This window comes from Delphinapterus leucas, chromosome 11 (genome assembly GCF_059928025.1).
Source record: "Delphinapterus leucas isolate spDelLeu-1000000601 "Yukka" chromosome 11, BTC_Dleu_Yukka2, whole genome shotgun sequence".
NCBI lineage: Eukaryota > Metazoa > Chordata > Mammalia > Artiodactyla > Monodontidae > Delphinapterus > Delphinapterus leucas.
In genome coordinates this window covers 56,025,043-56,049,181 of record NC_143139.1, presented here as the reverse complement: position 1 = coordinate 56,049,181, position 24,139 = coordinate 56,025,043, and the positions used below count along the sequence as shown (strand labels likewise).

Sequence of the window (24,139 nt, the reverse complement as noted above, 5' to 3'; positions counted from 1 at the left end):
TTGGACAGCCACTGTGGAAAACAGTATGGACATTCCTCAGAAAACTAAAAACAGAACTACCAATGATCCAGCAATTCCATTCCTGGGTATTTATCTGAAGAAAATAAAAACACTAATTTGAATAGATACACACACCCCCATGTTTATAGCAGCATTACTTACAATAGCCAAGATAAGGAAGCAACCAAAGTGTCCATCAACAGATGAATGGATAAAGTACAAGTGGTGTGTACACACACACACACACACACACACACACACACACCAGAATACTACTCAGCCATAAAAAAGGATGAAATGTTGCCACTGGCGACAACATGAAAAATGAACCTGGAGGGTATTATGCTTAGTGAAATAAGTCAGACAGAGAAAAGACAAATGCTGTATGTTATCACTTATTGTGGAATCTAAAAATAAAACAAAGAAATGAATATAACAAAACAAAAACAGACACGGAGAAGAAACTAGTGGTTACCATGTAATTCTATGGGGAGAGGGAAGAGGAGAGAACAAGAAAAGGATAGGGAATTAAAAGGTACAAACTAGTAGGTATAAAATAAATAAGCTACAAGGATATATTGTACAGCATAGGAAATATAACCAATATTTTAGAGTATCTTTAAATGAAGTATAATCTAGAAAAACTTGGAATCACTATGTTGTACAACTGAAACTAATATATTATAAATCGACTATACCCCAATTTTAAAAAGTGTTAAAAAAAAGTAGGGCTTCCCTGGTGGCGCAGTGGTTGAGAGTCCACCTGCCAGTGCAGGGGACACGGGTTCATGCCCGGGTCCGGGAAGATCCCACATGCCGCGGAGCGGCTGGGCCCGTGAGCCATGGCCACTGAGCCTGCGCGTCCGGAGCCTGTGCTCCGCAACAGGAGAGGCCACAACGTGAGAGGCCCGCGTACCACACACACAAAAAAAAAAAGTTAAAAAAAAAAAAAGTAATCAACAAGCCACAGTGGTATTACCTGTGATTTTGTTACCATTAGAAACTACAGATATTTTCAAAACACTTTAGTTGCGTCAAATCTCAAATTTTCATTTATGTTCATTACTAGCCTAAAAATTACTATACACCACTGGACATTGTTGATATGCACATTACTGAATTTATTTATTTGATATTTTAAAAACCATATTCTAATATAACTGGTGTCCTCATAAGCATGTATATTTAATTTTGCACACCTAAAATATTGAAAAAGGGTCGACATGTGTCACCAGAGAGCCAAAGGGGTTCAGGGCCCAAAAAAGGATAAGAACACCTCGGTCAGAATTTCAGGGCAAGAAGAATAAGGTTGTTTGCAGAGGATAACAGAAAGCACAGCAAATTAAGAAAAAGAAAAGGCCTCAGAGCATGTTCAGTTGAAACTTCTTGTTTTAAAGATAAAGAAATTGTGGTCTGGTGGGAGTGTTGAAGGTCACACACACAGCTAATTAGTGACAGAGCCAGAGAAAACAGAATCCAGGTTTTCTGGCTCAGGATCCAAGGCTAAATGAACTTTGATGTGACTTGGCTATAACAAAGCAAGACAGGGCAAAGACAACTCTGCACAAGACACAATTCCTTGCACTGAATGCACAGAAATAGCCCAAATACCTGAATATTCCAAATGTTATTAAAATATATTGTTTCTCCCACTTTTCCTGAAACATGTACTTCTTGGTCTATTTTCCCACTTTATAGAGAGACATGGGTAAAGTGAAATTTGTACTTCCCTCCTGATCTATGATAAGTATAACAGCATAAGCACAACAGTGGATATCAAATAACAGCTAGTATCAATATCAAGGAAACAATAGAAAGCAGAGACTGTGACAAACTGGAGAGTCTGTGAACCACCTAAAGAAGGTAGCTACTACTATTCAACTCTAGCTAAATGCTATCAAGAAAAGAACCGTCAACTCAGAAATGTAGATAGAACAAAAGTATCCTTCAAAAAATAAAGGCGAAATAAATACATTTTCAGATGAAAGAAAACTAAGATAAATCATCATGAGCCAACCTGCTCTAAAACAGGAAGTTTCTTTGGACAAAGGTAAATAATGAACCTTAGAATTTCCTGAATGAAGAACAACAAAAATGGCAAATATGTGGGAATGTATACTAGACCAGGAAACAGCAAACTTTTCTGTAAAGGGCCAGCCTGATGATAAATACTTTAGGCTTTGCAGGCCCAAAAGTCTCTGTTATGATTAATCAGTTCTGCACTTACAGCACAAGAGAACCCACAGAAAATACATAAACTAAGAGCTGTGGCTGTATTCCAATAAAATTTTATTTATAAAAGCAGGTGGCACGCTGTATTTAGCCGATAGTCATAGTTTGCCAATCCCTATTCTTTTCTTCTTAAATTCTTTAAAATATGTGTGATAATTTAAAGGAAAATTTACATCACTGTCTGAAGGGGTATATGAACCATGTAGATATAATATGACAACTACAGCATAGATTGATGCAAGGAACGGGAACTACATCGTGACAAGATTATAAACTGTAATAACTGTAGTGCGTTGAGTTGTGTACCAGTAAAGATATATTCAGGTTCTAATCCTTGGTATCTCTGAATGTAACAATATTTGGAAATAAAGTCTTTGCAGATGCGGTCAAATTAAGAGGAGGTAATACTCAATTTGCGTGGGCCCAAATCTAATGACGACTATATCTTTCTAAGAAAAAAGGAGGACTTCCCTGGTGGTGCAGTGGTTAAGAATCCTCCTGCCAATGCAGGGGACACAGGTTCGACCCTGGTCCGGGAAGATCCTACATGCCGCAGAGCAACTAAGCCCGTGTGCCACAACCACTGAGCCTGTACTCTAGAGCCTGCGAACCACAACTACTGAGCCCGTGCGCCACAACTAATGAAGCCCGCACGCCTAGAGCCCATGCTCTGCAACGAGAAGCCACCACAATGAGAAGCCCGCGCACCACAACGAAGAGTAGCCCCTGCTCGCCGCAACTAGAGAAAGCCCGCATGCAGCAATGAAGACCCAACGCAGCCAAAAAATAAATAAATTTATTTTTAAAAAAAAGGAAATAGAGACATACACAGAGGAAAGATAACCAAGTGAAAATGAAGGCAGAAATAGAAGTGATGCAGCTGTAAGCCAAGGAACATCAAGGACTGCTGACAACAACCAGAAGGCAGAAAAAGCAATAAAGGATTCTTCCCCAGAGCCTCGAAAAGAAGCATGGCCCAGCTGGTACCTTGATTTCAGACTTCTAATGTCCGAAACTAAGACACAACATGAATAGTCTTAAATCTGCTGAAAAAATTTAATTCACACAGTTATCCTCCAGGTCAAGATGGTTTCACTAGTGAATTCTTCCAAACATTTCTAAAAAAGAAATAGTGCCAATCTGACACAATGTCTTCCAGAAAATAGAATGGGAGGGATTATTTTGTAAGTCACTTTTATGAAGTTAACATTACATTGATACCAAAACCAAAGAGTATACAAGAAAAAAAATCTTAAAGACCAATCTTCCTCATTTTTTGCAAAAATCCTCAACAAAATATTAGCAAATCAAATTCAACAAAATATCCAAAGATTAATAAATGATGAATGAATAAGCCTTATTCTGGGAATATACTTGCTCTCCCTTCTTTTCTGAGTTTCTTTAAGTAAGATAAAATCATATGAAATAATAACAACATATTGCTGGGTTTATAAAATATTCAGCTGCAATATGTACAACAATAACAGCACAAAAAGGGAGAAGAGGGAATAGAGCTATACAGGAATAAAATTTCTGTATCTCACTGGAATTAAATTAGTACATCTGAAGTAAATCCTAATAAGAATACAGTAAGCCCTAGTGCCAGCAACTAAAAAAAAAATATAAAAGAATATAGTGTAAATAACATTAAAAGAACTAAAATGTTATAGTAGAAAAACACCACTTGATGCAAAAGAAAGCATTAAAGGAGGAACAAAACAACAAGACACGAAAACATACAGAAAATATAGCAATATGGGAGACATATATTCCACTACACCAATACCAATATTAAATGTATCAATAAATGATTAAAGAATCCAATCAAACTGCAGACTGTCAGACTGCAAATATAAAAATAACACAACCTAGATGTCCATCAACACATGAATGGATAGACGATGTGGTGTATATACATACATACATATATATGGGTGTGTATGTATTCTTACATATATATAGGAATATATATATATGAATATTACTCAGCCATAAAAAAGAATGAAATAATGCCATTTGCAGCAACATGGATGGACCCAGAGATTATCATACTAAGTGACATAAGCCAGACAGAGAAAGACAAATATCATATGATATCACTTATATGTGGGATCTAAAAAAATGATACAAATAAACTTACTTACAAAACAGAAATAGACTCACAGACATAGAAAACAAACTTACCCTTTGATTACCAAAGGGGAAGAGGGGGATAAATTAGGAGATTGGGATTAACAGATACACACTACAAAAAAATAAAATAGATAAATAAGGTCCTACTATATAGCACAGGGAACTATATTCAGTATCTTGTAATAACCTATAATGGAACAGAATCTGAAAAACAATACACACACACACACACACACACACACACACACCCTACCTGAATCACTTTGCTGTATACCAGAAATTAATACATTGTAAATCAACTCTACTTCAATTAAAATAATAATAAATTAAGAAATACTTTATTGCTAAAAATTGCTAACCATCATCAGAGCCTTCAGCAAGTCATAATCTTTTTGCAACAGTAACATCAAAGCTCACTGATCACACACAAAATAATAATGAAAAGGTTTAAAATATTGCAAGAATTAACAAAATGTGACACAGAGACACAAAGTGAGCAAATGCTGTTGGAAAAACTGGCACCAACAGATTTGCTCGACGCAGAGTTGCAACAAACCTTCAATTTGTAAAAAACAAAATATCTTCGAAGCACAATAAAAAAAAGGTATGCCTGTATTGGTTGTTTCCCCTCATGATCACGTGGCTGACTGGGAGCTTGTGGCTTGCTGCTGCTGCTGCCCAGCATCACTAGAGAGTTTCCTACCATATATCGCTAGCCTGGGAAAAGATCAAAATTCAAAATTGTAAGTACAGTTTCTACTTAATGCATATCACTTTTGTACCACTGTAAAGTTGAAAATTCAAGTCAAACAATCATAAGTTGGGGACCGTCTGTAATAGATTTTATAATAGTTTAATAAAAGACTTCAGCAGGGCTTCCCTGGTGGCACAGTGGTTAAGAATCCGCCTGCTAATGCAGGGGACACGGGTTCAAGCCCTGGTCCAGGAAGATCCCACATGCTGCGGAGCATCTAAGCCCATGAGCCACAACTACTGAGCCCACGTGCCGCGTCTACTGAAGCCCGTGCACTCTACAGCCTGTGCTCCACAACAAGAGAAGCCACCGCAATGAGAAGGCCGCGCACTGCAACAAAGAGTAGTCCCCCACTCGCTACAACTAGAGAAAGCCCACGTACAGCAACAAAGACCCAACACAGCCAAAAATAATAAATAAATTTATTTTAAAAAAAAAGTTCAGCAAGTTTGCAGAGTATAAAACAAATATGCAAAAATCAACTGCATTTTTATATACTAACAATGAACAATCTGAAGATGAAATTAAGAAAACAATTCCAGTTATGAAGCATCAAAGAGAATGAAATACTTGGGAATACATTTAACAAAAGAACTATAAAATTTATCATCTCAAAACTATAAAACATTGTTGAAAAACCTAAAGATCAATCATACAAATGGAAAAGACAGTACAAAGACCAGAATACATAGATGGCAATACTCCCCAAACTGATCTACTGACTCAAAACAATCTGGCTTCTTTGAAGAAACTGACAAGTTATTCCAAAAATTCAAGGCACTCAGACTAATAAAAACAATCTTGAAAAAGAACAAAGTTGAAGGATTCATTCTTCCAGACTTGAAAATAGATATAGCAACAAAAAAGAATTGAAAGTCTAGAAATAAACCCTGACATTTTATGGTCATTTCATTTTAGACAGGATGCCAAGATAATTCCATGGGCGAAAGTATAGTTTTTTCAACAAATGGTGCTGGGACAACTTAATACCCACATGCAGAAGAATCAAGCTGGACCCCTTTTCTCACATCACATACAAAAATTAATTCACATGGGCTGTAAACATAAATGCATGAGCTAAAACTATAACACTCTTAGAAAACAGAGGGATAAATCTTCGTGACCTTAGGTTCTTCAACATGACGGCATGAGTAACAACAAGATAATATGCTGGATTTAATCAAAATTAAAAACGTTTGTGATGAAAATATAGTATTAAAAAAGTAAAAATAAAACCCAGAGAATGGGAGAAAATATTTGAAAATTACATATCTCGTTAGGAATCTGTACCTAGAGTATACAAGGAACTCTTACAACTGGTTAATAAAAAGACAAACTAGTTTAGTTTAAAACTAGTTTAAAACTAAACAAAGGATCTGGATCCGAATAGACATGTTTCCAAAGAAGATAACACATATTTGTAGCCAAATATGTACACAAAAAAATGTTCATGTCATTAACCACCAGGGTAATGTAACTCAGGTATCTACAACATACACAGGAGGATGACAACAATAAAAATGACAAATAATAACACGTATTAGCCAGGATTTGGAGAAACTGAAACTCTCACACACTGCTGGTGGAAATAAAAATGGTACAGCTGCTTTGGATAACAGTCTGGCAGTTGAAGAGGTTAAACACAGTATCATCATTTGACCAAACAATTCTACTATGTATGCAACCAAGAGAAATGAAAACATACACAAAATGAAAATCTACACAAAAACTTGTACACAATATCCATAACATCATTATTCATAATAGTCAAAAAGTAGAAACAACGGAAATGTCCATCAACTGATAAATGAATAAATGGGATATATCCATACTGCAGCATATTCTTCAGCAATAAACGGATTAAGATATTGCTAAATGCTTCAACATGTATGATCTTTGAAAACATTATGCCAAGTGAAAGAATCCAGTCTCAAAAGACCATGTATTCCACTTACATGAAATGTGTAGGATAGGGAAGTGCGTAGAGACAGAAAGTAGATCTGTGGCTGCCTGAAGCTGGGCGGAGGTGGGAGTTGAAAGAAAAGGGGAGGGCCCGCTAAAGGGTATAGGAGTTCTTCCTGAGGTGAGAAAAATGTTCTAAGATTAACTGTGGTGGTGTTTGCAAAGCTCTGTGAAAATACTAAAAACCACTGAACTGCACATCTTAGATGGGTGAGTTAAAACATGGTATGTGAATTATAACTTAAAAAAGCTGTTAACACTTTAAGACTGCAAATCAGGCAAGGATGTCCCAGGCAGTACAATTATGCAAGAAAAAGAAATGAACAAACAAAAAAACACAGATTGGAAAAACAGAAAAAATAAATCTTCCCTATCTGAAGATGGCACGGACTGCCTGAGTAAAATATGCTAAACCATTTACAAAAAAACTCCTAGAACTACCATGTAAGTTTTGCAAGGTCAAGAGCAAGATCAAGATATGAACAAAATCCTACTTCTGTATGCTAGGAATAGCTAGTACAGCTCCAAATAGTTTCCTCAAAATTAGACATTCAGGCATAAATATGAGATACATAGTTATAAATCTAACAAAACGTGCAGGTTCTGTATGGTGAAAACAATGAAACACTGATGAGATAAAAGACATACTATGTCTAAGAATTGGAAAGCAATATAATTAAGATGTCAACTCTCTTCTAATTGATCTATAGATCAATTAAATACAATGCCAATCAAAATCCCAACAGGATTTTTTAAATAGATTAACAGATTTCCATTAGTCATTAGGGAAATCCAAATAAAAACCACAATGAGATCAAACACACAAGAATGGCTACATTCACAAAAGTAGACAAGTATTAGAGAGGAAATGGAAAAACTGGATCCTTCATACATCGCTGGTGGGATGTAACATTGCTCTAGGTGCTGGAGATACAGTCAAGATACTAAGTAACAATAAGACAGGAAAGATACCTGCTCTCATGGAATTTTCATGTAGCTAGAAAATAATGAACAGAAATGATTTTTGATAGTGATAAATGTTAAGCCAGACAGAGAGTATTGTGATATTGCAAAAGGTATACTGGATAAAAGTAATAGGAATTACTTTCTGAGATTACAATTGATAAGTCATCATTCAAAGGATGAGATGTGTGTGTGTGTGTGTGTGTATGTATAAAAAGGCTCACCTGTTCAATAAGGACTCAAAAGTATTTTCTCCTATTTATCATCTTATTAAATAAAATAGTTTTTCTCTCTTTATTAAACACATGTAACTAACCAAGGGATTTTAATCTACAGAAAATGACCACTATTACCATAAACTGATATACTGTTTACGAAAAGCCAAGAATACTAATTTTAATTAGGTTTGATTTTTGAAATACTGAAATAACGAACACACTCCTATCTTCATTGATCCCTTGGGGTATAAAGCACTCAGGATTAACCTAAATGAAGATATTTCTAGTCTATCTGAATGCCTAAAAACTGAATACTAGTTTTTAAGAATCTTAACTCATTTTTTCTATCTTCAAAGGCACAATTTACTCTATTATCTGTCCCACTTTTTTACCACGTATAACCCCACTTAATTTCCACTTTGTACTTGTTCTATTAACTTTTCTTCTACATTACACATTGTCAGACTGAACCATCCTTTGTCCTGTTTTCATCTAATAACTTTTTCCTACTGATTGTGCAGTTAAACAGTTATCAATATTTGGTTTAAACAGTTATCAATAAGACAACAAATCAATTAGACTTATCCTGTAAAAACTTTTAAAAAATGTGACATATTGGCAAACTAAAATTTTGTAGTGAAAGAACAACTAAAAGATATCCTTCAAAATTTGGTGTCCTTATTCTCAAATTTCTACATACCATACACAAGCAGCAAAACCTACTATTATTCCCCTAACATTTTAATGTGTTCTTTCCAAAGGTCAAGTCCAATTTGATACAAGCACAATCAATGTTTATGGTCAAAATATAAAATTTAATAACCTTTTAGTTATTTAGGTAAGTTTAAAACTATCTTCTGGCCACAAGTACACACTACTGATTTAATCTGCTAAAACCCACATTAACTCTCCTCAGTTCCAAGGCCAAATAAAAATATTACTGCACTCAACAAACATACAGAGGATTTAAAATAATCACCATCATCATCATCAATCTCAAAAGTCCACAAAAGTGAGGTGGAAAAGTATGTCCTAGAAAAGTATCTGCTACCTAGCAGGCATTAATTAAAATTTGCTGAATGAATAAACGGTATGAGAAAAGCACCTACTACAGAACGTAACTGAAAAAAACGTTAGTTTCCTGGTTGCTTACTCCCCACTAGCATATTACTCTGAAATAATTAACCACCAATAACGAAGAGTTGATATTATTGGTCTTTTTCCCCCTTCTTTATAATTTACTAAGCCTTCCAAGCTGTTAAAAAAGTTTTATGACTTATTATTTTTATTAGAATTTTAATTAGCAGAAATTTTGTGACCTAAAGCAGCGGTCCCCAACCTTTCTGGCACCAGCGACCAGTTTGTGGAAGATAATTTTCCCACGGACCGGCAGGGGACGGGGGGAGGGGGACGGGGGGGCACGGGGAGATGGTTCGGGCAGTAATGCGAGCGATGGGGATAGAGCGATGGGGATCAGCAGATGAAGCTTCGCTCACTCACCTGTCGCTCACCTCCTGCTGTGCGGCCTGGTTCCTAACAGGCAGAGGACCAGTACCAGTCCGCAGCCCAGGGGTTGGGGACCCCAGACTAAAGTAAACTAATCAAGACCATAATCACTTTCATTAGATGAAACTTTTAGTAAGCATAAACATGTGTTTCTTCAAACTAATGAATACTAATAAAAAATACAAAACTGCAGCTACATGGGTAGGCACAATTTTGTTAAGTAGGTAAAAAGGAGATGCTAGACACCACCACCCAAAAAACACCATTGAATTACACTCCTATTTTTACAAGAGCCTAGTATGTTTGCTTTACATACAATGTTTATATACAACACCTTTAATACTTTAACAATATTTAAGTTAAGTATAATTACCTCCAATTTAGAAAAAAGGAAACTAAGCTTCAGAAAGGTTAAGTAACTTGCCTGTATGTATAGGATGGTAGAACAAGGACAAGGTTTCATGTCAAGGTCATTTAGCTGTAAATCTTTAACATTTTTTACTATTAAATCACACCTTCACATAACTGATACATAAATTTAAGTCTAGCAACACACAATCTGGAAGAGGATTTAGCATCCTCATGATAGAGGAAGAAATGCAGCAAAACTGTGGAGGGAGGGATACTCACTGTACCAAATACGCATTCATTCAACCAACATGTTTTTAGGCCCAGTTAGAAGAGCACAACAAAAAACTATCCAAAAGAAATGAGTGATTGGTACATGAAACAACCCTGAGGAAGCAAAAATATTACGTTGAGCAAAAGATGTCAGGCACAAAAGAATGCATACTGTACAATTCCATTTGTTCAAACCGCTAAAAAAAATTCTAATCTACAGTGACAGAAAGCAAATCAGAGGTTTGCCTGTGGCTACAAATGAAGACTGCCTGGAATAAGAACTCTGGGTGTGATGGGAATGTTTCTATCTGGATTGTGGTGATGGTTACATGGTACATAAATTTGTCAAAACTCTTGTTAAAAAAACTTAAATGGCTGTCTTGCATTATACATAAACTTACTTAACAAAGTTGATTTAAAAATAAGAATGGTAAGGGCTTCCCCGGTGGCGCAGTGGTTGAGAGTCCGCCTGCCGATGCAGGGGACACGGGTTTATGCCCCAGTCCAGAAAGATCCACATGCCGTAGAGCAGCTGGGCCCGTGAGCCACGGCCACTGAGCCTGTGCTCCGCAACGGGAGAGGCCACAACAGTGAGAGGCCCGTGTACCGCAAAAAAAAAAAAAAAAAAAAAAAAAAAAGAATGGTAAGAAAAAACCTTGAGAAAAAGAAAAAGAATGGCATTAGTTCCTATAGATATCAAAATGAAAATGGGTCCTGCCCTGAGAAAGCAAAATCTTAATAGGAGATACATGTAAATATATTTTAAATCTTCCTAAAATATTTAAGTAACATATTAATGTGCTTTAAAAAAAAATCTTAGTATAATAAACATTTGACAGAAATCAGTAATAGTAATACTAGCAGCATTAGCTTCCTTGTTCTTAACTGCCCTGTCCTCTTACTACAAGATTTAATTCAGCCAACTGAAGTTTCCTTACTAAGTTACAGTTTTTCCTGCAAGGAATTTAAATCATATATGAATCTTCAAATGTTACATATATATTTTTGTAATCTACTAATTGCATTACACTTGCTTCCCAATTTAAGAGCTAGTTCTATAGATACAAGAAATGCTTTTTAAGTAAACATAGAAGCCACACTTAGCATAATTCAGAGCCATAGATAAATATGGAACTTCTGGTATTCCAGAAGAAACAGTGCAGTGATTTTCAAAATACAGACTCCAACAGTGGGCCATGAAATCAAGTGAGTCAAAACTACCATGATGTATAATAGAAAACATCTGAATGCATCTTGCAGTAAGGAAACTGTTTTCTGAGGGTTTTTTTTTTTTCTTTCAGTCACACACGTGTGACTGATCGACACTCAACCTGAATCCACACTATGGATCCTGGTTTAAGGGGGGAAAAAAAAAGTGAATGCCTCCAGAAATATAATAGAGCAAGAAGAATAACAGTGTAAAGAAAAGTCATAAGCTTTGAAGTCAAAGACCTAAGTTTTTATCTTAGTTCTGTCACTCATTAGCTATATGAACTTGGAGAAGTTAATTATAGGCTGTCCTACAGAACCTTTATTTAATCAACTGAAAAATGAGAAGCATTCAACAAACTTTGCATAACAACTGTGAAGAGTATATGTAAGATCATTTTACATAAAGTAAAAGCCAAAGACCTTATGATGGCTTTACAAAATCTTTCCTAACTTACCTCTAGTCCCTACCTTTTCTTCACCCATCTACCATTCTCCTCCCTTCCCACCACACTCCAGCCACATAGACTTCCGGCAATTTTTCAATCATAATACATCAAATCATAAAACATCCTCTCCCAGGGCATTTGCTCTTGTTTTTGTCCCTTCCTGGAACCCCTTTCTCCTGAATATGCACGGGATTGCTCCCTCACCACAGGCTCACTCAATCACTTTCTAGGGGAGGACTTCCATGACCAATTTAAATCTGAATCCCATACATACATCATACTCCTTTGGTCTCTTTCTCTCCATACCCACACCACCATCTGCCAAACCATGTTTTATTTTTTATTTTGTACACTATAATTCCCTTAGAACAGTGCCTGACACATAATAGGAGTTAAACATTTGTCAAATGAATGAATAAATAACACACAAAGTATCTAATAAAGTACCTAAATCTTACTTTGCATACTCTCCACTAGCAAACCACTTAATCTTTTCAAATTTATCCATGGATATCAAATTGCCCTCCAGACAGCATAAGCTTAAGAAAACAGTAAAAATATAATCTGATTTTTGCAGTAACATAACATCTTAGCTACATTTTTAGTGTTGCTACAGTATATTAGACAAAAATCTCCTTAAACTTTCACATTGTCACTTTAACCTGTTTAAACCACTTTGTCGTCAATTTTGGTACAGTACCACTATATGTTTGCTAACTTCATTTATTTGTGTAATATTAATTATTAGTTACTTTTTCCCACAGGAAATATTACTTTTCCCCACAGGATGCCTAGGAAGGGACCACCAACAGGATTATAATTATTTTACTCTTATTCTTATTTTTATTCTTATTATTACTGACAATAAAGAATATGAACAGAAAACAGGTAAAACACAAATTACACAATAAAAAGATTCACTCTTCAGAAAAACAATTCAACTTTTTTTAAATTATAAGCTTACACCTTCAAAATTTAGGACAACTTTTTTTTACACAACCATACTATACTCAGTTTCACTGACAATAAAGTAAAAAAGATAATTCACACATAATTCACACATGGCTGGTGCGAATGTAAACTGGCACAGCCTTGCTGTAAGGCAAGTAAATATTAAAAGCTTTGGAAAATAACTTTTCATACATTCAACAAATATTTGTCAGGCCCTATATGAGGCTTCAAATACACATTAGTAAATAAAACTGACTTGATCCCTTCTCATCCTCTAGTGGTGGAATAAGACAAACTGTTAAATAATGATTAATTGTAAGAGACGCTACAGGAGGAGGGGCCTACTTAAGAAAGGGCAGTTGAGGAAAGTCTCTCTAAGAGTTATCCTTTATGCTACAGGCTGAGCTAAACACTGTGCATATACTGCCATTCACTCCTAACAATCCTGAGATAAATATCATTATTATACCTATTTTAGAGGAGAGGGCACTAAAGCTTGAAAAGTAATTCGACTAAGGACACAGCATTACATAATAAGCACTGAAAGTACCTCTAGTACTTTAAAATAATAATTATACTTACAGAAGTGTTTTCTAAATAACCAAATATGTAAACAAAAATTCAGATACAAAACTATTCATCACAGTGCTACTTATATAAGTGGAGAATCAAAATAAAATTAAATGTTCAATAATAAGGAATCATAAGGTCAGTTATGCTCTGGCCATTAAGAATCATATTTTGGGTAAATACTAAATGACACTGGAAAATGCTTATGATGTAAATTTTAAAAAAACACAGAGATGATAAATCAGTAAGTATAGCCCAATTTCCCTATTACAAAAATGAAAAGACTGGTTGTCTGCGGATGTTTTATCTCTTTTATTTTTTCAAATAAATTTATTTATTTATTTTATTTTTGGCTGTGTTGGGTCATCATTGCTGCGCGCGGGCTTTCTCTAGTTGCGGTGGGCGGGGGCTACTCTTCATTGCAGTGCATGCGCTTCTCATTTCAGTGGCTTCTCTTGTTGCGGAGCACAGGCACTAGGTGCGCGGGCTTCAGTATCTGTGGCTCGCGGACTCTAGAGCACAGGCTCAGTAGCTGTGGCACAAGGGCTTAGTTGCTCCGGGGCATGTGGGATCTTCCTGGACCAGGGCTCGAACCCGTGTCCCCTGCATTGGCAGGCAGATTCTTAACCACTGTGCCAACAGGGAAATCCCTCCTCTTATTTTATACTTCTCTTAATTTTCCAAATTTTCCACATTCATTTTTGTTACTTTAATATCAGGGAGAAAAACCAAAAGAGACTGGAGTGCTTTTAAACATACACACACACACAAACAGTGGAAACAACAAATAATGTTTGCCCAGGTTAACAGTCTTCTAGTTTGCAGGACTGCAAGTCATTTTTATTTTCTTCTTTTCCTCATCTTTATTTTCCACTTTTTCTGTAATAAGTATATGCCATTATTACTACTTTTTTTAAACCACAGTCTCCTTCAGCACATAACCTCGCATTTGCTTCAGCCACTCAATAACAGTATTACTTCCTTGGTATGCTGCAATAATATATACCTGTATTCAAGAATCCAAAACTACAAAATAGGTATAGGTTATAAGAAAATCATTTCTGGGACTTCCCTGGTGGTGCAGTGGTTAAGAATCCACCTGCCAATGCAGGGAACACGGGTTTGAGCCCTGGTCCAGGAAGATCCCACATGCCCTGGAGCAATTAAGCCCATGTGCTACAACTACTGAGCCCGCGAGCCACAACTACTGAAGCCCGTGCGCTTAGAGCCTGTGCTCCACAAGAGAAGCCACGGCAATGACAAGCCTGTGCACCGCAACGAAGAGTAACCCCTACTCGCTGCAACTAGAGAAAGCCTGTGCGCAGCAACAAAGACCCAATGCAGCCAAAAATAAATAAATAAATTTATATGAAAAAAAGAACATCATTTCTATTACAAGAGTCTTCCCTTTAAAAAATTCAAATCTCCATACATTAATTTGAATAATGTTAGAAATCAAAGGAACGTAACTGTCCTTTTTCTGTGCCAACTGATAAATCAGAAATTAACACTATTTCTGAAATACTGTTAAAACTGACAGTCTAATTTTGCAAAAGCAAAAATACATATCTTTACCACGTCTTGGGATTTTGGCATGTACATTATTTGCCCAAGGCTGGCATATACAATAAAAATAAAATCTATTTAACCATGTAGTTCAGGTTGTAGACTATTCTGAAGAATGAATTCTCTAATGACTTCTACTTAATTGCAGCAAATTAAGTAAAAAGACTTTGGCTTTGTAAACTTTTCTAAAATGTGCTAACAAATCATCTTCTTCTTACAATAATAAACACAATGGACATAAATCAATATTTGATGCCTGAGCATACTGCTGTACCTGACAATCATTATTCATTATTACAACCATCAAAAATTATACAGGGGCATATCTTGTTCAGGAGCTGAAGATACGGAGGAGTTTATTTTATAAGTTTTATAAGTTATATATGTAAGTTTTAGATAGGAGAGAGTTGTCTTTGCTCCATTTAAAATTATTTGCCTTAGATATATGAAAAATGGAGGAGCAACCTGAGAATTGGGGGTGGCAAGTTTCCAGTTTCTAGAGTTTTACTATATGTTTTTAGAAGGAAAACATATTTTACTTGAAGGCAACTTTTTAAAATAACAGTACGAGATTAATCACAATCAGCAGAACTCACAAGCACATACCATCACTAACTAGATTTTTAGAAGGGTGACATGAAAAGCAATGCCTTTCCCTTCAATACACAATCATTTTCCAAATTCATTACTCTGTGATTGACTTTCCTTACTTTGCTACTGCAGCTACTTAGTACTATTCTACTTTCCTTATATGGTATTTATTTTAGTGCTTCAAAAGGCTCAGACCCAAAAGATCTTTAAAATTATTCATACACATTAAACAATGCAAAGAATATACAACAGTTTCAAACTACTGCACTGACTTCTCAATGCTCTAATTATAAATTACAAATGAATTTTATTTGTAGGGAAAAAAGGCATGCATGATGTTCACAAAAATACGTCTGGCTAACAATAATAAGGAGAAAGAACACAGGTTACAAAAACGAGGAATAAACCAGAATATTCAAAATCTTTCACGCTTAATGAAGAGGGAATGAAGACAAGGTAGACCTCCTGTTATATACACTTACACAGAAAGTATCAGGACCTCATCATGCAAAAAAATATGCAAGTATTAACTGCCTACTCTGAGACATAGCAGAATCATTTTTTCCCGCACTCTTCCACGCTCCCCACTCCAATAGCCAAGTATTTAATTAAATAAAAATGAAGGGCAAACCACATGAATGCAGCAGTACCACAAGGTAAATTGAATGAGTGAATGAACAAATGAACCACACAACTTAAGAAACTACTAGTTTCATTACAACCACTAATAATCAGGACTCATTACCGTAATTTCACATGCTTTACAGTTAGCCAAACATTTTTGCTTTCAATACCTCAGTTCTCATCAGCAACATTAGGAGGTATAAATGACTAAAAAGCTGAGGTGCTCCAATACTAATCTGCCCAGACACATAGCTAATAAATTCATGGAGCCCAGACTAGAACCCATCTTCTGAATCCAAGTGTGGTAGTCTTCCAAAATAATATATTATCCCTCAAGATGAGCACACGCTCAAAGGTAAATAAGTGACCTTCCTCAACTTCCAAAAAGTAAATTATAGGTGCTATATTAAATATTTCCTCTGAACTTCCTCCAGAATTCTGAAATATTTACTCTGTATAAAGGAAAAGAGGAACCAACATTGCTAAGAACCTATTGTCAGGTGTTTTGCACTGTATTTGATCCTCTAAATAAGCCTAAGAGAAGATATTTTATTAATTTTAAGGAAATGGAAACTAAGGCATAGAGAAGTAACTTGCTATAGATAACCTAACTCAGGCTGTAAGTGGTAGACACAGTCCGAGTCCTAAGTCAATGCTCTCCCATTAGATTTATCCCATTTAACAAAGGAATTATTAAATGCCTATTAGGTGCCATGCACCATGCCAAATGCTTCAGATAGAGCAATGCTAAAATGTATCTATGCTGGGCTTCCCTGGTGGCGCAGTGGTTGAGAATCTGCCTGCTAATGCAGGGGACATGGGTTTGAGCTCTGGTCTGGGAGGATCCCACATGCCGCGGAGCAACTGGGCCCGTGAGCCACAACTGCTGAGCCTGCGCTCCGCAACAAGACAGGCCGCGGTAGTAAGAGGCCCGCGCACCGCGATGAAGAGTGGCCCCCGCTTGCCACAGCTGGAGAAAGCCCTCGCACAGAAATGAAGACCCAAAACAGCAAAAATAAATAAATTAATTAAACCACATTAGAGAATGGCTGAAAACACTTTAAAAAAAAAAAAAGCTCCTTCCTGAAATAAAAATGTTAAAAAAAAATGTATCTATGCTACCCAAAATATTACACATAATACTTAACACCATCTAAACAAAATTCCTCGTAGGAAAAACATGTCTAGACTGTAAGAACAAAATTGCACTCTTCTTGTTTACATTTATAAATTTGATACAAAAAAAAGCATGGTGTACTCTATGAAACAAATTGTGGCTAATTCTCATTTGCCTCAGAAGCTCATATTTAAGTGGCAAGTCCCACTCCAAAAACAAAAGCAAAAAACAAACAAAAACACCCACAAGAGCCTTCATTCCTAATATCAACCTTATGAGGTAAACACAGTTACCTATCCACATTTTTCAAGTGAGAAAACTGAAGTTTAGAGAGGATTAAGTTACACAGCTAATTAAAAGCATAATTGGTGATTCCAACTCAGGCTGGTTAGTACCAGAGACTTTAACAAAATCATGTAAAATTCCAGCAAAATATAACTCCCTTTAATAGGAAATAGTTATAATGAGCTCCATTTTATTTAGTCAAAAATGAACTAAACAATTAGGCAACTTGGGCAGCTCCAAGTCATCACGTAGAATCATTAACTTTTGCTATGAAAAAGTGGTATATAATGCATACTATCAAAGTAGTAATTTGCTCAAACTGCATTCTTAGGGAATCAATTCTTTTTATTTAAAAACATTCATTTGGGCTCTTTTTTTTTTCAATGTCATAATAAATAATGCTAGCAACCTAAAATAAATGCACAGCTGTTATGTACAGTATTTTGAAGAACACACACACCTCAGCATTGTAAAATATGCACTGCTAGCAATATATTATAGGTATAAGCTCCTATGAATGATTATATTGCTAATTTAGATTTTTTTGGTATTACTCTAATTTACTGAAGTAATGTTAAATCTCATGCCTGTAAATAATGTCAAATAACAACATTCAAACTCTGCCTGCCCTAAAACTTACATAACAAATTCCATCCATTAATATAAAACTTTTCATTATGGACATTGGTTTATATGTATAACAAGTTCTCTGGAAGATAAACTACAGAATTTCAAAGTTCTTAATAATTAAAAATCCTGCCAATATGAATACAGAATAACTCTATAATTTCTCTAACAGAGAGAAAAAAAATCCTTCAAAAACTTTAGAAATACACTAAAGCATCAAGCTTGTAAATTTAATTATAAATCGTCTATGGAATCTAAAATTTCCTCCTGAAGCACAAATCTGATTTTCACTCGCACTGTCAAAAAGAAATTGGTTAATTATTCCTCATCATGTAAGAAAGTCTCTCACACTGTGGCAAATTCATTCCCTCAGTCAACTTCTCATGAGGTCACAGAACTGCATCAAGAACGATAGATTACTGTGCCATTCTCTAAATCCAGCCTAGTCTTCCAGACTTTTTGTATTTGCAATGCTGATTCTGCATCCTCCCCTACCTAAGTGAACTCCAAATCACCCTTCAGAACCCAGTTCAAACATCACTGAGCAGAAACCAACTCTTTAACTCCCTCAAACAAGGTTGTTCTACTCTAGCACGTACCCATAACATGCGCCACAAAAAGTGAACTTCAAGAATTATTCACTGCATCTCTAACAGTGTATGGCACATAGTAATATTTATTGAACTGTACAAGGAAATCTAAGTAAACATGAAAATCATTACTGATTAATTTCTTAGAAAAATCTATCTAAAATATTGCAAAAACAAAATCTTTTAGAGGTTTTGATAATTCTATGCAAACACAAAGAAAGTTTTAAGTTTACTCTCCTTTATAATTTCCACTAATACAGAGATACCCCCCCACAGCTGATCCAGAAAACATCATGGCCTCTTAAATGAAAAATAATTCTTCCTCCCTATAACTCTTCATAAAATGTATTATAAATTACTGGGTCCATCAAAACATTTTCAGCAGTTGAAGACAAAGATTTACATCTTAATCATCTTTTTCTTTTTCCCTTTAGAGTTTACCCCTATTTATGCAGAAAGCACTAAGTAACTACTGATGAAATTCCTGTTTTCATCAAACATGAAAAACTTGACTCCATCTCAGGGTCTTCTATTCTTTCTGCCTGGAAACACACTGACCCAGATTTTTGCATGGCTTTCTCCTTTCTCAGTTTCTGCTCAAAAGCCACCTCCAGAGAGGTCTTGCCCTCATCATCCTACTTAGTCTCCTCCTTCCATCCCTAACCAATTACTGTACCCGTATCCCCCTTTTCTTCATCACAGTTGCCACCCTCTGAAATTGTGTTTACTTGTTTATTATCCGTCTCCCCCTCTAACACGTTAGCTCCATGAAGGTGGAAACTTGTCTTGTTCACCATCATATATACCCAGCACTTACAGCAATGTCTAGAAGAAAATAAACACTCAAATTAAAGGATTTAGTTGAAAGTGTCTACTCAAAAACAAGCAAGTTCTATGAACTTTCCATCTGCAGAGAGAAGAAAAAGTCTTCACTTTCAAACTATGCTCTGAAACATCTTAATAGCAGTCAGAGGTCAAATTCCCTGAAGCACTGGACTATATATAATTGTTTTATACATACATATCTATTTTAGATGTGTAATTCACAATCATACGTAACACAAAAGTGCATCATATATCAAATTTAAAATTTGGAGACTGCTATCTCTTCCATCAGGTTAAATAGTTTTGCTACAGACCTCAAAGTTTGGCCTGACATGTCTATGAATATATGTACAATTTCTCTTAAGTGTGCATAGATTAGAAAGTTTCTATAGCTCTGAATTTTTTCTAATCTAAGGCCAGACATACTCACTCACATAAAATTATAAAAACGACACCCCTAAAGCACTATTCCATGCACTACTAAATCAAGACAAAGTTAGCACATGACTTCAAAGTATAATTGTGCAATAAGTAAATGTGTAAAATGTAGTACCTGTAATATAATATTATTACTTACTCTCACTATAACACAGGATTATTACTAAATGTTTTGGTGTTTCTTGATGAATATGTTTATCATTTTAAAATATGTGAGCAGCTGTTGCATTCTCCCAGAAAGTCAAACTTGAAACACAAATTTCCTAATACTTCTCTTTCAAATTTCCATATTTAATTAAATGATCCTGAATCTTCAGAATGATCAATTAAAAACAAAAAACAAACCTTCTACTTGCATCTACTTAATTTGATAAATCAGGATTTTCCCTATAGAGTAGCATTAAATTAAGTGAGAAAGACACTAGATGCTGAGTCCAATCCAAGGATAAAATGGCCTTCAAAATTCCCATTTACTAATTTTCATACTAATCAAAACAGTTTGATTGTTCTATCTTTATGTTAATGTTAAAACTTAACCTTATTTTAAAACTTAACATCAAAATGACAACCACAGGGCTTCTCTGGTGGCGCAGTGGTTGAGAGTCCGCCTGCCAATGTAGGGGACGCGGGTTTGGGAGAGGCTGTAACAGTGAGGGGCCTGCGTACCGCAAAAAAATAAAAATAAAAAAATAAGCATCGTAATTTACAATGTAAAAAGTAACACAAAAACACATTCCTGCCAGATATGACACAAAACCAAATGTTCCTCTCGGAAACACATTGTATTACATAATCTGTCATTACATTTTGTCCAGATGCTGATACAAGATGGAGTAATGTTTCAACATCCAAATATATAAATGGAAAAATGGTACATCAATAAGTTTGAAAAAATCCAAGTGTACTCATTGTTACCTAAAGTGCCAGAACACAAAACTCCCTCTTGCTTATTTTATCATTTGTTGGCAAAGTAAATATGTACTGTACGTGCATTCTCATCTACTTTCACATAAGGAGAGACCTTTCAATTCACTAAAAGCAGAGGAAAAACTGATGTTCCCAGTACTAGAACACACTCTCTTTTAAAATAATATACTCTCTGTATCTTCAGTAGCTTTTAGTCATTAAAGTCAATGAAAAAAAAAGAAAAAAAAGTCAATGAAAAATACGTAGGCAAATGAGACATTTCTAAGATCTTAAGTCAAATGTTTAGCATCTTGGGACTTCCCTGGTGGCTCAGTGGTTAAGAATCCGCCTGCCAATGCAGGGAACACGGGTTTGATCCCTGGTCCAGGAAGATCCCATGTGCCATGGAGCAACTAAGCCCTTGTGCCACAGCTACTGAGCCTGCGCTCTACAGCCCGCGAGCCACAACTACTGAAGCCCACACACCTAGAGCCCATGCTCCACAACAAAGAGAAGCAAAGGCAAAGAGAACAAAGAGAAGCTGGAGCACTGCAACGAAGAGTAGCCCCCCCACACACACACCGCTGCAAATAGAGCAGCAAGGAAGACCCAACGCAGCCATAAATAAATAAATAAATAAATTCATTAAAAAAATGTTAGCATCTCCACTAAATGCAATTCTGTAAGTCATTTACTGTTTTGATTTCTATAGTTCAAAAAAGGGACACAAAACTGGTGCACAATCTCTTATTCAAGCCCTTAAAGGCCACGTATTTCTCAGAATTGGAATTTGTCAGATTTTAGAAAGTTAAGATAGCATATATATTACGTATGACCTAACACCTCCCAGGGTGGCCTAGACAGCACTTGCCATCAAATATATTAATATTTCTGCATCAAAACAGAAAATCAGGTTAACACAGATAGACCATGAGTAGGCTACCAATTTCAGTTGGAATTTGCCTTCACACTTGCTTTTTTAAAAAGTCAGTTTTTAGAGCTTTTTGAAATTTGGACAGCCAATAAAAATACATTAAATCATCTCATCCAGTTTTCATAAGGAGAATGATATTCAAAACCTAGAGAACTCCTACTTTGTACTAGGCACTAGGTCAGGCACTGGGAGTAAAAAGGTGGGGGCCAAGGAGGAGGACATAGAATCTAACGTCAAAAAGCCCAAATCTAATAGAAGCTCACGTTAAGCAACTGTAAATATATTATGGGGTAAACACAAAGTATCTCCTTCAACCAATGACCTTAGCCATACAAAATACAGCAAGAAATACAGACCTTAACACTGCCAGAAACACTTTGTTACTTACATCCTTCCCTCAGTCCTGTACTCACTCCACACACATTTTTCTAAGAAGCTGGTTATCTAGTTTCCCATAGGTAATTAAGAAGCAGAACTGTAAAAAACGATTCAAGGAAGTAAAGGAATGCAGGATGCCCTTCTTCCCATACCCTTCTCCAATCTGTTGTTTCCCACCCGTGGACTGGGCAACAACACGTGACTGCACTGTCAAATGACAATTTGGCACCAGTTCAGTTTATTGCATATTTATTGATAACCTACTATGTATTATGCACTTAGAAGGTACCAGAAATGTAAATATAAATGAGAAAGCCCTACCTCTCAGGTGCTTACAATCCAGTGGAGGTTAAGGTGGACGGTGGGGATGGACAGTAAATTACAATACCATGTGACACATTCAATAATAGAAATTTGAAGAATAAAAGCAGTACAGCAGAAGGATTTGGGAAATCAGGAAAGGTTTCTTTAAGAAAGTGACACCAGAGTAGTTCTGAACGATAAGAAATTTGTCAAACAACAGAGAAGTGATACTAAAAATACCACCACCATCCCCTCCAAGCCCCACATAAAAACATATGCATGAAAGCAAAAAAAGGGAAAACTTTCAGGGTAAGTGGCAGATATGTTCAAAATATCTAGCTATATCTAAATAGACTTAGGTCCCTGGTGTAAACATATACAAAATATTAAAGTGTGTCCAGAAAAGGAAAATTATGTTTTTTTCCTCTTCGGTAATTCATTTTGCATTTCATGATTATATAAGCTATGTGGCCTTACCAAAAAATAAACATTGTAAACCATTTTATTAATGCATAATGTAGCATATCTCCAAGTGGTAATACCAAGAGATTATCATCTGTATTTCAGAGAACAAGATGTCAGAAAAAAAATATTAGGAATTCTTTTTTCCAAGTCATTTCTAATAGTATAGACAAAGTAAATAAATAAACAAGCCATATCAGCATGACTTGTCATGAGAGTTTTAAGAGTTTAAAAAAGGATGTCAAACAGAAAAACTAAAGCAACAAGAAAAAAATATATATATATAGTATTTAAGTTGAAGAAGGAAAAGTTCAACGCACAAAACCAAGTTAAAAATTACAAAATAATTTTAAAACCTTAAAACCCTAGTGTTCATTCTATTTGTTTTCGAAGGTAGACGTTCTACAACAGACACCAATTTTAGTATAGATCTTTCCAAAAATACCTAGTAAAAGTCACAATGAAATTCAACTCCTCTAAGTATTATGGGTAGAAATCATCCATAGTAAGGAAGAACAATCACATGCATCATCAACCAGAATGATTCCTGTCACAGCACTAGATCGTTTGATATCAATATTGTGATACCAATATTGCATGTAATTCTATTCAAACATTACAGTGCAACTCAGATTAACTCTGCCTCTAAAACTGCCCTACCTGGTACCTTGGTTTCTTTTGCTTCTTTGTGCTACGAAATCCACTAGAAGTCTAGGTAACAAAATCTTATTTAGTAGTATCTTTTCTGAAGATTGTATCACTGTTTGCATAAATTGTCCTCAAATGCCTATTAAGCAAGCACATGGAAAGTTTGCCTTTAAATATGTAATCATCACAAATGAACTTCCTACAGTTAAAAATGTTGACAATGAAAAAATACTGTTTAACACTGCTTTTTAAAGAGCAAAGAATAGTTACCTTATTT

General features: G+C 35.6%; 1 protein-coding gene across 8 annotated transcripts in view; it reads right to left on the bottom strand.

Annotated features, from left to right (window-relative positions):
- CNOT2 (CCR4-NOT transcription complex subunit 2) overlaps positions 1-24,139 on the bottom strand; it is a 111,305-nt gene that overhangs the window by 84,089 nt on the left and 3,077 nt on the right. Inside the window, exon 2 of one of the 8 annotated variants that reach the window (XM_089921009.1) lies at positions 4,922-5,082. The exons of 6 other annotated variants lie outside the window; for them this stretch is intronic. The gene's annotated coding sequence lies outside the window, so the exon portion shown is untranslated. Of the gene's footprint in view, positions 1-4,921; positions 11,329-24,139 lie in introns of those variants that run through there. One more of the 8 variants, XM_089921007.1, reaches the window with a different exon arrangement.